Here is a 15,562-nt window from a genome sequence, read left to right as displayed (position 1 = left end):
AGTCTTTTGCACTGAATGCCACATATATGATTATCTACCTGTTGGTGAGAGGTTTATGTGTGCACCTGCCGCAAAGAACTCCTGGAGGCCAGAGTGGCAGGCCTGGAGGACCTGAGGCAGACAGAAAGGTATATAGAGGAGATCTTGAGGGACATGGTAGAGTATTCCTAACTCCATTCAAGCAGCCTTTATGCTGCTTTGGAGGAGCAAAGTCACCTGACAGGAGACCATCACCTTGGTGTGGCAAGAAATGATCCTGTAGCAAGAATCTGCCCTCCAGGTGATGCTTTTATCTTTTTGTATTGAGGATGGGTTTCCCGGGGTCCGTATCCCAGAGGAAAGGGTTAGGGTGGCCGTTATCAACATTTCAATCATTAGGAAAGAAAACAGCTGGGTGGCTGGTGGGTGTGAAGATTGCTTGGTAACTTGCCTGCCTAGTACAAAGATAGCGGACTTCATGAGCCACCTAGACAAGATTTTAGTGCGGGGGAGGATCCGGCTATTGTGGTACATATGAGTACCAATGACATATGGAAATGCAGGAGGGAGGCTGCGAAGGCTAAATTTAGGCTCTTAAGTAAGAAATTGAAATCCAGAACCTCCAGGGTTGCATTATCAGAATTGCTCCCTGTTCCATATGCAGGATCCCACAGGCAGGCTGTGCTCCAGAGTCTGAATGCATGGATGAGATGATGGTGCAGGGAAGAGCATTTGAGATTTCTTAGGAACTGGGGAACATTCTGGAGAAGGAGGGCCTATTCTGACAGGATGGGCTCCGTGTGATCCAGAGTATAACCAGGCTGCTGGCACCAACTTTTAAAAAGGAGATAGAGTAGCTTTTAAACTAGAATATGGGGGAAGCCAACAGTTGTTCAGCAGCACATAGTTCAGAGGGAGCTATCTTCAAAGGATTATTAGAATGTCCTAATAGATGGTTGTAAAATCTGAAAAAGCCCAGGTGTATTTAAATACAGAACATGCAGATAAAAAGGATTGTAAACTGTCCATATCATCTGATAATAATCAAGGTGTGGGTACATATAAAAATAGAAATAAAATAAACCTAAAATGTCTATATGCAAATGTCAGTTGCATTAAAAGCATAAAGGCTTACTGGTTAAGGGACATAATCTCCATGCCTTCTGCTAAGGGTAGTATCCGCCACACCAGCAAGTTACCCCCCTGCACGCTTTTTTCATTTCTGGCCTCTAGCCTTTAGAGATCCACAGTGTTTATCCCATGCCTCTTTGAATTCTTTGACTATTTTCATCTTCACCATGACCTACAGAAGGGTATTCCAGGCGTCCATCACCCTTTCATCAAGAAATATTTCCTGATGGTTCAGTGTCGTCCGGTCTGGAGTTTCATTTTGTGACCCCTAATTCTATTGTTTTCTTTCCAACAGAAAAGGTTCGAAGTTTGTGCATCATTAAAACCTTTTAGGTATCTGAAGATGTGCATCATATCTCCCCTGCACCTCCTCTCTTCCGGTGTATACATATTCACATCCTTCAGCATCTCCTCATAGGTCTTCTGATACAGACCCCACACCATTTTGGTCACCCTTCTCCGGTCTGCCTTCATCCTTCTTGAGATATGGACTCCAGAACTGAACACAGTACTCCAGGTGAGGCCTCGCCAAGGACCTATACAAGGGCATTATCATCTCCATTTTCTTACTGGTTACTGGACTCAGCCCTTCGAGGAAGATCGCACGCAGGCAGCCCAAATCCTAGTGCAGCTCAGACACAAGGGTCCTAAACTCGATGACATATTCGGTAAGGGATCTGGAACCTTGATGTAGGTGCAGTAGTGTGGAACCAGCAATAGTCTTACGAGCAGGGTCTTCAAAGACGGAGCGGAAGAGGGCGAGGAAGCCCGGCAGATCTTGGAGAATCATGTCCGCTCGTTCCCACAGGGGTGACGGCCAACACCCATCCCTCCAGCAGGGAGAGTATGTATGTTGTCTTAGTAGCTACATCAGGGAAGTATGCAGGTTGTAAGGAAAAGTGCATGTTGCACTGATTCAAGAAGCCCCTACAGGAGAAGGGGTCTCCTGAAAAACGAAGAGGTGCCGGCAGAGGAACAGGTGGCTGAAACAGAGGCGTCTGTGGAGTAGAACTCAGTTTGGCAGACGTTGAGGCAGTGTCCAGCCGGTTATTTAAAATATTTATGGCAATAGCCAAATTCTCCAAAACTTTCTGCTGATCAGAAATTCTTTGGGCCAGGCCAGGGATGGCCTGGAGGGCCGACAACTGTGCCGGGTCCATGGACTTGGCAATCTGTTAGGATTTGTAAGTATGTGGGCCCTTAGGCTGAGGTGAAAGGTGGTACTGCTCAGGGGAGGAACCCCACTGAGCCTCACCGTTGGGATTCGGAGTCTCAGCTGAAGGATGAAATACAGCAGAAGTGTAGAGGGAGAAAGAGAAGGTGACCCCAGGAGGCGGACCATGGAGCAGCAACGCAGATGCTGACGTCAGACTCAGCTCGGATGATAGGAGTCCAGCAATAGCTGCGGCACTACCCGAGGAGTGGGGGTACCAGGAAATGGTTACAGTCACTGTGGTCACACTAGGTTCGTAGAGATGGTACACAAGAGGGTTCCTTGGTGGGAGATCACGGTAGTGATCCGCAAAGCGGGGTACACCGCAGAGCAGGGTAGACCCGGAAGTGGCCCTTCGAAAGAATCATGGCAATGGTCCGCAGAGTGGGGTACACTGGCGAGGATTCCCTCATAGATATTATGGTAGGGGTCTTCAGTGTGGTACTCACAGCGACTGGAAACAAGTAGTAGTTCCGAAGAAAGCCTCGGGAAGTGAGGCAGGCAGGAGTCCGGGTGAAAGGCCCTCCGAGGAGCGGATAGTCAAGAGATGAGGGAGGGGCCCCGAGGAGCAGGTACCTGATAATCTCACACCACGGAAGCAGGAACCGGAACAATGCTTTAGTAGAGCAGGTAGATACAGCAAGTGAACTCGTTGCCAAGTCACCGGCTGTCTGGGCTGGCGAGCTCAAGTATCGGAGTTGAGTGACATCATCTGATGGGGATGCCCCCGAGGTTCCTGCCATGACGTGGTTAAAGCAGATCGGGGAGTGCCCGCACGCGTGCCTAGGGAACCCCAAGGGTAATATGGCAGTCGGCAGCGTCCATCCTGCTCAGGTAGGCCTGGGAACGGAGGCCGGAAGGCCGGTGGTAGCTGGCAGAGGCCGCGAGTTCGCCCAAAGGAGCCAAAGTAGTAAAAAGAGAGCTGAGTAGTAGCAGTCGTAGCCGTTTGTGGCCGCGGAGCATAACAGTAAATGGGGTGCAGGTTTACAAAGCAGGTTTTATTCTGGAATGATAATTTGGATGTTGTCGAGGTTATTAATTGACAGTCTAACTCGGTGTGAGAAGGTTTCTTATGTGTATGGTGGAATGTATGGCTGTGGTGTGACACATGTCTGGAGTTGACAATTCTATAGCTGACGCTGTCTTTCTTGTTCCAAATAGGACCTGTTTTGTCAGCTGGCACCAGGAGTGGATGACTGTGGAGCACCTGTTCTAGCGTACCTGTGGCGTTTGGGAGTGGAAATGTGAACAACATGATCATGGTTTTCCTCACCCCAGTGACCAAGGTGGCCTACTTGAAGGGAAAGGGATGTACTCTTCAGTTTTTCCTCTGCGTGGGATGGCATGGAGGAATGATAGAGGATGGGGCTATATTGTAGTATATTTTGTGGGCTAAAAATGAAGGCTATTCTCTCAGGTTTATGTGTTCTCACTTAGAGGGATTTTCCTTTTTCCAAAGGATCATGGGGTAGGGAAATCTGATGGCTAGTTTTGCAGTGCGTTGCATGATGGGTGGGTGGGAGAGATGTAGTGGTCCGGTGCTGGATAAGTGTTGGCCTTTGCTTTTCTTGAATCTGATGGGGCTGGCAAGTTGCTTTCCTTGGGTGTGCTGGTCAGCTTATGAGGTTGCTCTTTTCAGGTTGACTTTTGTGCTGGCCTTTTTGGCAGTATTGCGGATCAGGGATTTGGCTGCTTCTTCCACAAGACCTGGTTCAACAGGTCTGTTGAAGGAAAATGTTTAGTTGGCGGAGGAGTTTTTGAGCACCTAAGCATTCACTGGTCCAAGATGGATCAGCATGCTAGAGGTCATGTTACCCTTTCATGTGCAGGGAATCCAGTGATTTGCCTGGTCGATATGTGATGGCCTTCTTGGCGTTGCACCCTCTAAGGGGAGCCTTCTTTTTGGTAGATGAAGATGGGTCACTGTTTGAGGGAATGCTTAAACAAGTTGTGGTTAGCTTGCGGGGAGACCCTAGTTGTTATGGTATGCATTCCTTCTGTATTGGGGCGGCCATATCTGTGGCTGAGGCGGGTTTAGTGTTGGGAGTCATACAGTGGATTGGTCATTGGAGCTTGAGAGCATTTGCTTCTTACTTATGTATAGATATGGATGGTGAGGTAGGGAGTTCTGCATGATTTCAACTGTCTTTTTTTCTTTTTGGGAGCTCTTCTGGATTTAGTAGACAAGGGCTGTGCCTGGGTTGTGGGCCACTCCTTTGTTTTCTGGGCCCATGAAGGGGTCTCGTCCATCCTTACAGTGAGCATCTGGGCTTGGCTCCAGGGGGAGTCTGTCTTTACTGGTGCGGTGTTCGTGGAATGTGTTGGGACCAGTTGAAGATTGTCCTGAGGGAATTTCTGGGGACTTCTTGTCCACTGGAGGTGTTGATTGTCCATCTTGGGGGCAATGACTTGGGGAGTTTGTCTTGTAGAGATTTCAATATCAGAGCCTGGAAAGACTGTTTTTTTCATGAATATGTTACCCAAGTCGAGGGTGGGGTGGTCGGATATTTTGTATCGATCTAAACTGAGCAAACAGTCACTTTAGAGGGACGGTATAGTGAAGATGTTCAGACAAATTGGCAATTGGGTGGTGTCCCAGGGTGGGTTTTGTATTGTGCATGACTGAGCATGTCGATCGTTTCAATGGATATCGTAGGTCAGAGAGAGTTCATTTGTCTGACATTGGTAATGATCATTTCAATAACGGTATTCAGGAGGTACTGGAGTGGCTGTTGGTTAGGTGGCCACAGTTTGGTTTTGTGTGTGTGGGGTGGGGGGGGGGGGGGGGGGGGGGGGAGGGGAAATGCAGTCCATTCTTAATCAGAACTGGCTGTGTCCATGGTGGTAACCCAAGCCCTGGATTAGGAGGTATTTGAACTGTTAAGTGGAGTTATAGGTTAACGATGAAAGAGGTAGTTTTTGATAGGCCGAGAGGCCCAGTTTTACCTGCAGTTGATCTGTCAGTGAGGACACTATTGGCCGGCTTGGGTCCTCTACTGTTGGGTAGTGACAGGGAGGTCCTGGCAGGTGGCTGGATGAGCCAGTTGTTGTGGGAGGCCAAGGTTGGTGATAAGCTGTTACTGCCGTGCTGTGCCAGTGCGGCTTACACAGTGTTTGGGGTTGAATTAATGTTTGAAATTAGTGTTGGGGCTCAGGTTTTGATTTGTGGACTGGTGGTTAATAAACTGTGGCCTTGTTTGACTCTACTCTTGTTTATGTGTGATTCATTTGGGTGTGGATGGTTGATTGGTGGGGGAAGTGAGCAGACGATAAGTTAAGAACATAAGAACATAAGAAATTGCCATGCTGGGTCAGACCAAGGGTCCCTCAAGCCCAGCATCCTGTTTCCAACAGAGGCCAAACCAGGCCACAAGAACCTGCAATTACCCCAAAACTAAGAAGATCCCATGCTACTGATGCAATCAATAGCAGTGGCTATTCCCTAAGTAAAATTGATTAATAGTCATTAATGGACTTCTCCTCCAAGAACTTATCCAAACCTTTTTTGAACTCAGCTACACTAACTGCACTAATCACATCCTCTGGCAACAAATTCCAGAGCTTTATTGTGCATTGAGTGAAAAATAATTTTCTCCGATTAGTCTTAAATGTGCTACTTGCTAACTTCATGGAATGCCCCCTAGTCCTTCTATTATTCGAAAGTGAAAATAACCGAGTCACATCTACTCGTTCAAGACCTCTCATGATCTTAAAAACCTCTATCATATCCCCCCTCAGCCATCTCTTCTCCAAGCTGAACAGCCCCAACCTCTTCAGCCTTTCCTCATAGGGAAGCTGTTCCATCCCCTTTATCAATTTGGTTGCCCTTCTCTGTACCTTCTCCATCGCAACTATATCTTTTTTGAGATGCGGCGACCAGAATTGTACACAGTATTCAAGGTGTGGTCTCACCATGGAGCGATATAGAGGCATTATGACATTTTCCATTCTATTAACCATTCCCTTCCTAATAATTCCTAACATTCTATTTGCTTTTTTGACTGCTGCAGCACACTGAGCTGACGATTTTAAAGTATTATCCACTATGATGCCTAGATCTTTTTCCTGGGTGGTAGCTCCTAATATGGAACACAACATCGTGTAACTACAGCAAGGGTTATTTTTCCCTATATGCAACACATTGCACTTGTCCACATTAAATTTCATCTGCCATTTGGATGCCCAATCTTCAAGTCTTGCAAGGTCCTCCTGTAATGTATCACAGTCTGCTTGTGATTTAACTACTCTGAATAATTTTGTATCATCCGCAAATTTGATAACCTCACTCATCGTATTCCTTTTCAGATCATTTATATATATATATTGAAAAGCACCGGTCCAAGTACAGATCCCTGAGGCACTCCACTGTTTACCCTTTTCCACTGAGAAAATTGACCATTTAATCCTACTCTCCGTTTCCTGTCTTTTAACCAGTTTGTAATCCACGAAAGGACATCGCCTCCTATTCCATGACTTTTTAGTTTTCGTAGAAGCCTCTCATGAGGGACTTTGTCAAACGCCTTCTGAAAATCCAAATACACTACATCTACTGGTTCACCTTTATCCACATGTTTATTAACCCCTTCAAAAAAATGAAGCAGATTTGTTAGGCAAGACTTCCCTTGGGTAAATCCATGTTGACTATGTTCCATTAAATCATGTCTTTCTATATGCTCTATGATTTTGATCTTGAGAATAGTTTCCACTATTTTTCCCGGCACTGAAGTCAGGCTCACTGGTCTATAGTTACCCGGATCGCCCCTGGAGCCTTTTACACCACAGCCAATACACCACCTACTGAGGAAACAAAACAAACCCGATTGCTATAGCTCCCTATACAGACACAACATGCTAGCAGAATTGCTCATCATGGTCATACACACAGAGCAGAGACAGACCCTCACCAAATACAGAATACAAAATAAAGGAGCACAAATTAGAAAAAACTGAAATGGAAACCCAAGAAGCCAGACAATGTGTATTAACAATGGAAAAACAGAACCACCATTCCTCATAAAACAATAAAATCAAGAAACATAAAGCATCAGTTATAACAGTAAAACCATACTAATAAAAGAATATTTTAAAACTACTGATAAATAGAATTTCTATTAATTAAAATCATATGCATTTTTTTACAATTTCCCAAACACCAATAAAATATTTCAAAACAGCACATATATCAAATAACACCCAATAATTAAAACTAATTAGGATTTTAAAGAGCCCCTGCTGTCCATTCATGGGAGCTCTTGATTTCCAGTCACCCTGATATTGTCGAGGATTAAGAGGTTATCCTCTCTGTCTCACACATACTCACATACATACACATTCATGCTCTTATACCCGCCATAACCTCTTGCTCTCACAGACACTGACACACTCTCAAGCTGTAAGACACGCTCTCCCCCTCCACACACACACCCCCACACACTCTTACGCCTATGGATTTTCTCATACACACTCATGCTCTCACTCTCACTGGCTCCCTCACATACACACAAACACACACACCCAGGCAGGCTCCCAATCATTCTCACACAAACACACACACACACAGGCAAGCTCCCAGTCATTCTCACACTGACCCCCAGACAGGCTTCCATTCATTTTTACACCACTCCTTCCCCATCCCCCAGGCATGCACACATTCATTCTCACACACACAGACCCCCAGGCAGGCACTGATTCATTCTCACACACACATACACCACACACAGGCAGGCACCTATTCTCATACATACAAACCCCAGGAAGACACCCATTCATTCTCATACACAGACACACCCTCAGGCAGGCACCCATGCATTCACACACATACACCCCCAGGCAGAGTCCCATTCATACTCATGCACACACTAAAAGCAGACCCCCTCTCTTTCTTTTGCCAGCAACCTCAGAGCCTCATTCCGCTGCTGCCACTGTCTCTGCTGTCGCGTGGCTATTGGGGAGGCGCTGATTGCTGCTACTGGCACTGAAGCCCATTCTGCTGCCTCCTCTGTGCAGGCCCCGTGGGCTTCCACTTTCTCCATGCTGATCTTGTACATTGTGAGATCCGCATGGAGGAAGTGCTACTCTTGCACATTCCCAAAGATTACATGTGCCAATCAGTACAAAGTAATTTCTTTTTTTTACATTTGCTGTCTAAGAACATGCCATACTGGGTCAGACCAAGGGTCCATTAAGCCCAGCATCCTGTTTCCAACAAACCAGGCCACAAGAACCTGGCAATTACCCAAACACTAAGAAGATCCCATGCTACTGATGCAATTAATAGCAGTGGCTATTCCCTAAGTCTCTATGAGAGTTTGACCTTGAATGCTGTGCCTGTCCGTCAAGACTTTATGTCTCTACGAGGGTTTGACCACTAATGGTGTGCCTGTCTGTCCAGGCTTTACGTCTCTATGAGGGTTTGACTTCAAATGCTGTACCTGTACGTCCAGGCCTTATGTCTCTACGAGGGTTTGAACTCGAATGCTGTGCCTGTCCATCCAGACCTTATGTCCCTAAAAGTGCTTGACCTCTAATGCTGTGCATGTCCGTCCAGGCCTTATGTCTCTATGAGGGTTTGACCTCGAATGCTGTGCCTGTCCGTCTAGGCCTTATGTCTCTACGAGGGTTTGACCTCAAATGCTGTGGCTGTCTGTCCAGGCTTTGCATCTCTACAAGGGTTTGACCTCTAATACTGTGCCTGTCTATCTAGGCCTTACATCCCTAAACGTGCTTGACCTCTAATGCTGTGCTTGTCCATCCAGGCTTTACGTCCCTAAAAGTGCTTGACCTCTAATGCTGTGCCTGTCTGTCCAGGCTTTACATCTCTATGAGGGTTTGGCCTCTAATGCTGTGCCTATTCGTCCAGGCCTTATGACTCTATGAGGGTTTGACCTTGAATGCTGTGCCTGTCCGTCCAGGCCTTATGTCTCTATGAGGGTTTGATCTCGAATGCTTTGCCTGTCTGTCCAGGCCTTATGTCCCTAAAAGTGCTTGACCTCTAATGCTGTGCCTGTCCGTCCAGACCTTATGTCTCTATGAGGGTTTGACCTCGAATGCTGTGCCTGTCCCTCCAGGCCTTAAGTCCCTAAAAGTGCTTGACCTCGAATGCTGTGCCTGTTTGACCAGGCTTAACGTCACTACGAGGGTTTGACCTCTAATGCTGTGCCTGTCTGTCCAGGCCTTATGTCCCTAAAAGTGCTTGACCTTGAATTCTGTGCCTGTCCGTCCAGGCCTTATGTCTCTATGAAGGTTTGACCTCGAATGCTGTGCCTGTCCATCCAGGATTTATATCCCTAAAAGTGATTGACCTCTAATGCTGTGCCTGTCCATCCAGGCTTTACATCCCTAAAAGTGCTTGACCTCTAATGATGTGCCTGTCCGTCCAGCTTTACGTCTCTACGAGAGTTTGACCTCGAATGCTGTGCCTGTCCATCCAGGCTTTACATCCCTAAAAGTGCTTGACCTCTAATGATGTGCCTGTCCGTCCAGCTTTACGTCTCTATGAGGGTTTGACCTCGAATGCTGTGCCTGTCCGTCCAGGCCTTATGTCTCTACAAGGGTTTGACCTCTAATGCTGTACCTGACCGTCTAGGCTTTATGTCTCTATGAGGGTTTGACCTCGAATGCTGTGCCTATCTGTCCAGGCTTTACGTCTCTATGAGGGTTTGACCTCGAATGCTGTGTCTGTCCGTCCAGGCTTTATGTTCCTATAAGTGCTTGCCCTCGAATGCTGTGGCTGTTTCTCACCCAAATATAAAAAAAACTCTCAAAGTTGCTCATGTGAAAACAGTTCTCACTCAATACCCCAACCCATTCAATAATCAATCAAGTAGGTCTCCCCTCTAATGGGCTGGAAGTGAATATGGTTGCTAGGTGGCTCTTTCTTAATTCCTACAGACAAACAGAAAATATCTTCACACTGTACTTATTTGACTTTTACATTTATTGTCCCAGTAAATTGAGTATATATAATAATATAGGACTAATAAAAATTGCAATGTAAATCAAAACCAAAGAATATCTATATATATATTTATATTGCAGTGGAGCAGTCCAAACTCTTAGGACATAAATGCTGGAACACTGGCATATCATGAACTTCTTGCGTACTTCCAGTATTGAGGCGCTGGTCTTGTGAGGTGGGTTTATATAGAATATCTTGTTCTTTGAATTTTCTTGCCAATTCCCAGCCATAAATCATGCTTTGCCACAGTCTAAGCACCTTGGAGCTCTTTTCTTGTTCTAATGATTGCTCCCCAGAAGTTTCATCATAATTATTAAGAAAACCCCAATTCTGCAGCCAAAAATAGGCTGCAAATACTTCCCCCATTGACTTTAATGGGAATCGGAAAATGAATAAAACTTATCAACGAATCGGGGTTTCCCCCCTTGAACGAATGCAACGTATTTGCGTCCCGACGAATACAAATACCGAATTGGACGAATACGTCCCTTCTGCACATCCCTAGGATTATATACAAGGATGGATACATTTTTTTTGAGTTTTTACCTCTCTTTGAAATCACATTTTAGACGTTTAGGTTTTACATTTTAAGATGGGTTTCACCACATGGAGTTCCTAGTTTGGTGTAAATATGGATGGATGAATGGTTGCCTAATGTCTTCTTACCTTTCGAAGAAAACTTAAGACGTGGCTTTTCCTCCAAGCCTTCCCCCAACTCAAAAATGTCATGTCAGACGCAGCCCAAGGAATGGGATGTTTACTAATCTTTGAACCCGTCATATATTATTTATATGTAGTTAATTCCTCTCTGTCTACTTCCTGGCTACTTTAGCCCCCAAGTTCAATCCCCTTATTATATGTAACTTTGCTTGTTTCGGCCTTCTTGTTTGGTTACACTTGTTAATCCCCCAAGTTCCATATAAACCGGCCTGATATGGATCCCATTCATGAAGTCCGGTATAGAAATATTAAATAAATAAAAATAAATAATGTTAATGTTATATAACCCTTGATGTTATTAATGTGTTTTTAATTAAAATTCATGTGAGTTATTGAACTGATTGATGGCTGGGGGATTGTTGATGTAAATGTATTTTATGGTGGTTATGCTTTTGAATATTATTGTTCTGGCAATTGTGCTGACTTCTATGCCACATTGTATGTCTCACATCCTGTAAATAAAATATATATATAAAAAATAATACATAAAATTTGCCATGAAAATTAAATGGGTTTAATTTTCAAAAGGATTTACATGCTTAAAATTGGGTTTTACATGTGTAAATGTACTTTACATGCATAAGTGGGCTTTTGAAAATTGCTGTGATATATGCTGTTGAATTGTCAATAGTTTTTACATATGTAAGTGCACTTTTAAATGCATAAATGGGCGTTTGAAAATTGCTATGATATATATTATTTTTAAACACATAAATCCTTTTGAAAATTTCCCTCCTATGCACAACTAAGAATAAAAATGGGTATAAAATGTTATGCCATTGAATGTATCTCAATTTAGACTATAGAGAATGGGAATAATGTAACAGGTGTTGGAGGGGTTGTCGAAGGGTAGGCTCTTTCTATCATGTATGGTGGTCATGCCTGGTAATAGCAATACTCAAGAAGGTGGTAATACTTGGATACATAATTGTACAGGCTTTTTTTTTTTTTACCCTATGATCAAGTAATAGGTTTGCATATTCCAGGTATTTTTCCACTAAGAAAATGTAGTGCTTCTTGCAAAGTACACCTATTTGGGGCTGCTGGACATAAAGCAGTTTTGCAGTGGAAGTTATAGGATAACCCACCTTTTGATAGTTGGTTACAATTATCCTGGAAGGTGTTCTCCATAGTACAGATCACTTTCTATGTTAAAGATAAACGTAAGCAAGTAATGAAAATTGGGAAACCTTTTCTTAATTAATTGGGGTAAGATAGCACTGTCCAGTTTTTTTTTTAATTATTTATTTATGCACTTCAAATTTACAAATAGTAATAGCTCAAAACAGAACAAGAAATCTATTTATACAAGTAATAGCCATTTCCAATTTCATTTAGTTCTGTATATTAAATAAGGTAATCCACAAGGAGAATAGTGAGGAACATTAAGTGGTTAAAGGAAATCATTGAAGCTCACTGAAAAACAACTGAAACAATTAAGGCTGTACCTTATGGGCTAGTGAATCCAAAAACACTCTTAATTGTGAAACTTCATAAAAAATATGTCTCTGGTTTTGACGTGATATCTCGCAACTACATGGGAATTTTATAATCATTTTCCCCCCAAAATTTTCTATCTCCGATTTCAATGCTAGGAATTTTTTCCTCCTCATCTGTGTTTGTCATGATAAGTCAGGATATATCCAAATTGGGGCCCCATGAAATTTCTCCATTCTTTTCCTCATGTAGATGCGAAATATAGCGTCTCTATCTGATGCAAAAGCAAATGATACATGCAATGTAGACCTTGATACAATAACAGTTTCTGTAGTTGCTTCTATAATTTCTGACAGATTTAACTGTGGTACTAATAATTTACCATCTGAGGTTACATCACTCCCTTTTGTTGCCACATAATAAATTTTTTATATAGGAGGGATAGATTGTTGAGGCATCTGTAATACAACACTAAGATATTCTTTAAACATATCTAGTGGTGAGATTAAGTCATGCCTTGGGAAATTCAAAACCCTTAGGTTTAGATACTTCAGAGAATTTTCAATGGCCTCAAGCCTTTTATCGTAAAGTATCTCGACCTTTGTAAATCTCTGGTAACAACCGTGCAAATTATTCAGTCTCTCATCTACTACATGTTGGCCTTCCCCCAACTTTGAAACTTCAGTCTCAATTTTAATAAAGCGTTGATTAGAAGTCTCAGTTGCTTTAGTTAGATTTACAATAGCCAATTCTAGTGATTTTATGGCAGACCAACAGAGTCCATTGTAATCTCTTCAGGCTTTAAAACTTGCAATAAGTTTTCTTTAAGAGTAGTTGATTCACATTGGTCCTCTTTAGCTTGGTTTCCTTCTCCCATATCTTCTTTATAAGATTTTATGACTAAAAAGTCAGAAGAAAGTATTTGTGGTGGAGGAGGAGTATTAGGGGCCCCGGGACTTAAAGATGCCTCGGCCGAAGGATTTGGGATCAGCTCTATTCCAGACTCTTCAATGACCTTATTCACAGGGTCATTTATAGGTACTGGTGAAAAATAAGCTGGAATCTGTGGTTGCGAAGGCTCAGATATTGGAGATGAAGTTATCATCTCCCTAATCCTTGCCTTCCTCTTAGTATGAGGCATAATTCTTAGGTATTTCACACAGTTCAAACCACAAGTCCAACTAGAGATGTGAATCGTGTGCCCGATCGTCTTAACGATCGGGTTCGGCTGGAGGGAGAAAAAAATCTGATCGCTGGAGATGTGAATCAAAATCGGTTCCGATTCACATCGTTAATTTTTTTTAGTGAGGCCCGACCCTTTAAAATTGACCCCTTACCTTCCCCCCCCCCCCCCCGAACCCTCCAAAAACTTTTTACGAGTACCTGGTGGTCCAGTGGGGGCGCGGGGACCGATCTCCCGCTCTCGGGCCATCGGCGCCATTTTGACTGCCACTCAAAAATGGCGCCGATGGCCCGATTAAAACAAAACCCACCTGACCCTTTAAAGATGACCCCCTTAGCTTCTCCCACCCTCCCGATCCCACCAAAACATTTTAAAATTACCTGGTGGTCTAGTGGTGGTCCCGGGAGCGATCTCCCATTCTCGGGCTGTCGGCTGCCACTCATAAAGATGGCGCTGATGGCCCTTTGCCCTTACCATGTGACAGGGTATCCGTGCCATTGGCCGGCCCCTGTCACATGGTAGGAGCACTGGATGGCCGGCGCCTTCTTTAAAGATGGTGACGGCCAGTGCTCCAACCATGCTCCTACCATGGCAGCGGCCATCTTTAAAGATGGCGCCGGCCAGCCAGTGCTCCTACCATGTGACATGGGCTGGCCAATGGCACGGATACCCTGTCACATGGTAAGGGCAAAGGGCCATCGGCGCCATCTTTATGATTGGCAGCCGACGGCCCGAGAACGGGAGATCGCTCCCAGGACCACCACTAGACCACCAGGTAATTTAAAAATGTTTTGGGGGGATTGGGAGGGTGGGAGAAGCTAAGGGGTCATCTTTAAAGGGTCGGTGGGGTTTTTTTTTAATCGGGCCATCGGCACCATTTTTGAGTGGCAGCCAAAATGGCACCGATGGCCCGAGAGCGGGAGATCGGTCCCCGCGCCCCCACTGGACCACCAGGTACTCGTAAAACGTTTTGGGGGGGGGGGGTTCGGGGGGGTGGGGGAAGGTAAGGGATTAGTTTTATAGGATCGGGGTGGGTTTAGGGGTTGTTTTGGTGTGCCGGTTTTCCTGCCCTCCCCCCAAATAACTCCTGTTAGCGGACACTAACGGGAGTAATGATTTTTCACGATAAATCGTGAAAATTTCTATTGTATCGCGCACTGTACCGATTTTTGACGATTTAAAAAATATTGGATGATTTTTTTAAATCGTCAAAAAATGATTCACATCCCTAAGTCCAACCAACTTTTCCACTAACCTTGATTAAGCTCTCTCCTTGTGTAGGAAATTGGAGGTTTTGGATCGAAGGATCAAGAAATAATAGAAGAATATTTACTCACAATTCCTGTTTCCTGTTTCTTCAGCTTAAAAGGAGTGAGTTGAATTTGAAACAACTATCCAAATTACTGGCAATATTCCAACAAAGCCACGCGCCCCTTTGGCGCACGTGGCTTCGGCGACGCGCCGGTGGTGTCGCTGCGCGGTTGTGTGAATATATACAGCAAATCATTTTTTGACGTAATGCTTTGGTAAGTAATACTTTGTGAAGGTTTGTGTTTTCTTAATGTACATTGCTGTATTTTATAGGAGTATGCCCTTTTTATTGTCGGAATTGTAGATTTGCAAATATTCCTAATAAAGCAGGTTTTTAAATTGTAAAAAAAGAAAATTGTCCATGATTTTCTTTTATAGGTAATTGGATAGAATTTATGGTTGCATATTATTTCACATGCATTTTCACTTTACTATTTTTCAGGATAATAAGGGAACTGCAAACAACCTTCTCCTTATCTGGAAATACACCCTTGTTTTTTCAAATGAGGTGTATCCTTTCATAATTTACCTTGTGAGGGAATTTATGGCGACATTTTGAACTATTGCCTGCATACAGTTCTAAACCAAATCTTGTTTTTCGCTCAGTTGTTTGTCATAATTAATGCTTCTA

Source organism: Rhinatrema bivittatum, chromosome 5 (assembly GCF_901001135.1).
Source record: "Rhinatrema bivittatum chromosome 5, aRhiBiv1.1, whole genome shotgun sequence".
Taxonomy (NCBI): Eukaryota; Metazoa; Chordata; class Amphibia; order Gymnophiona; family Rhinatrematidae; genus Rhinatrema; species Rhinatrema bivittatum.
Note: the sequence above shows the minus strand (reverse complement) of the source record.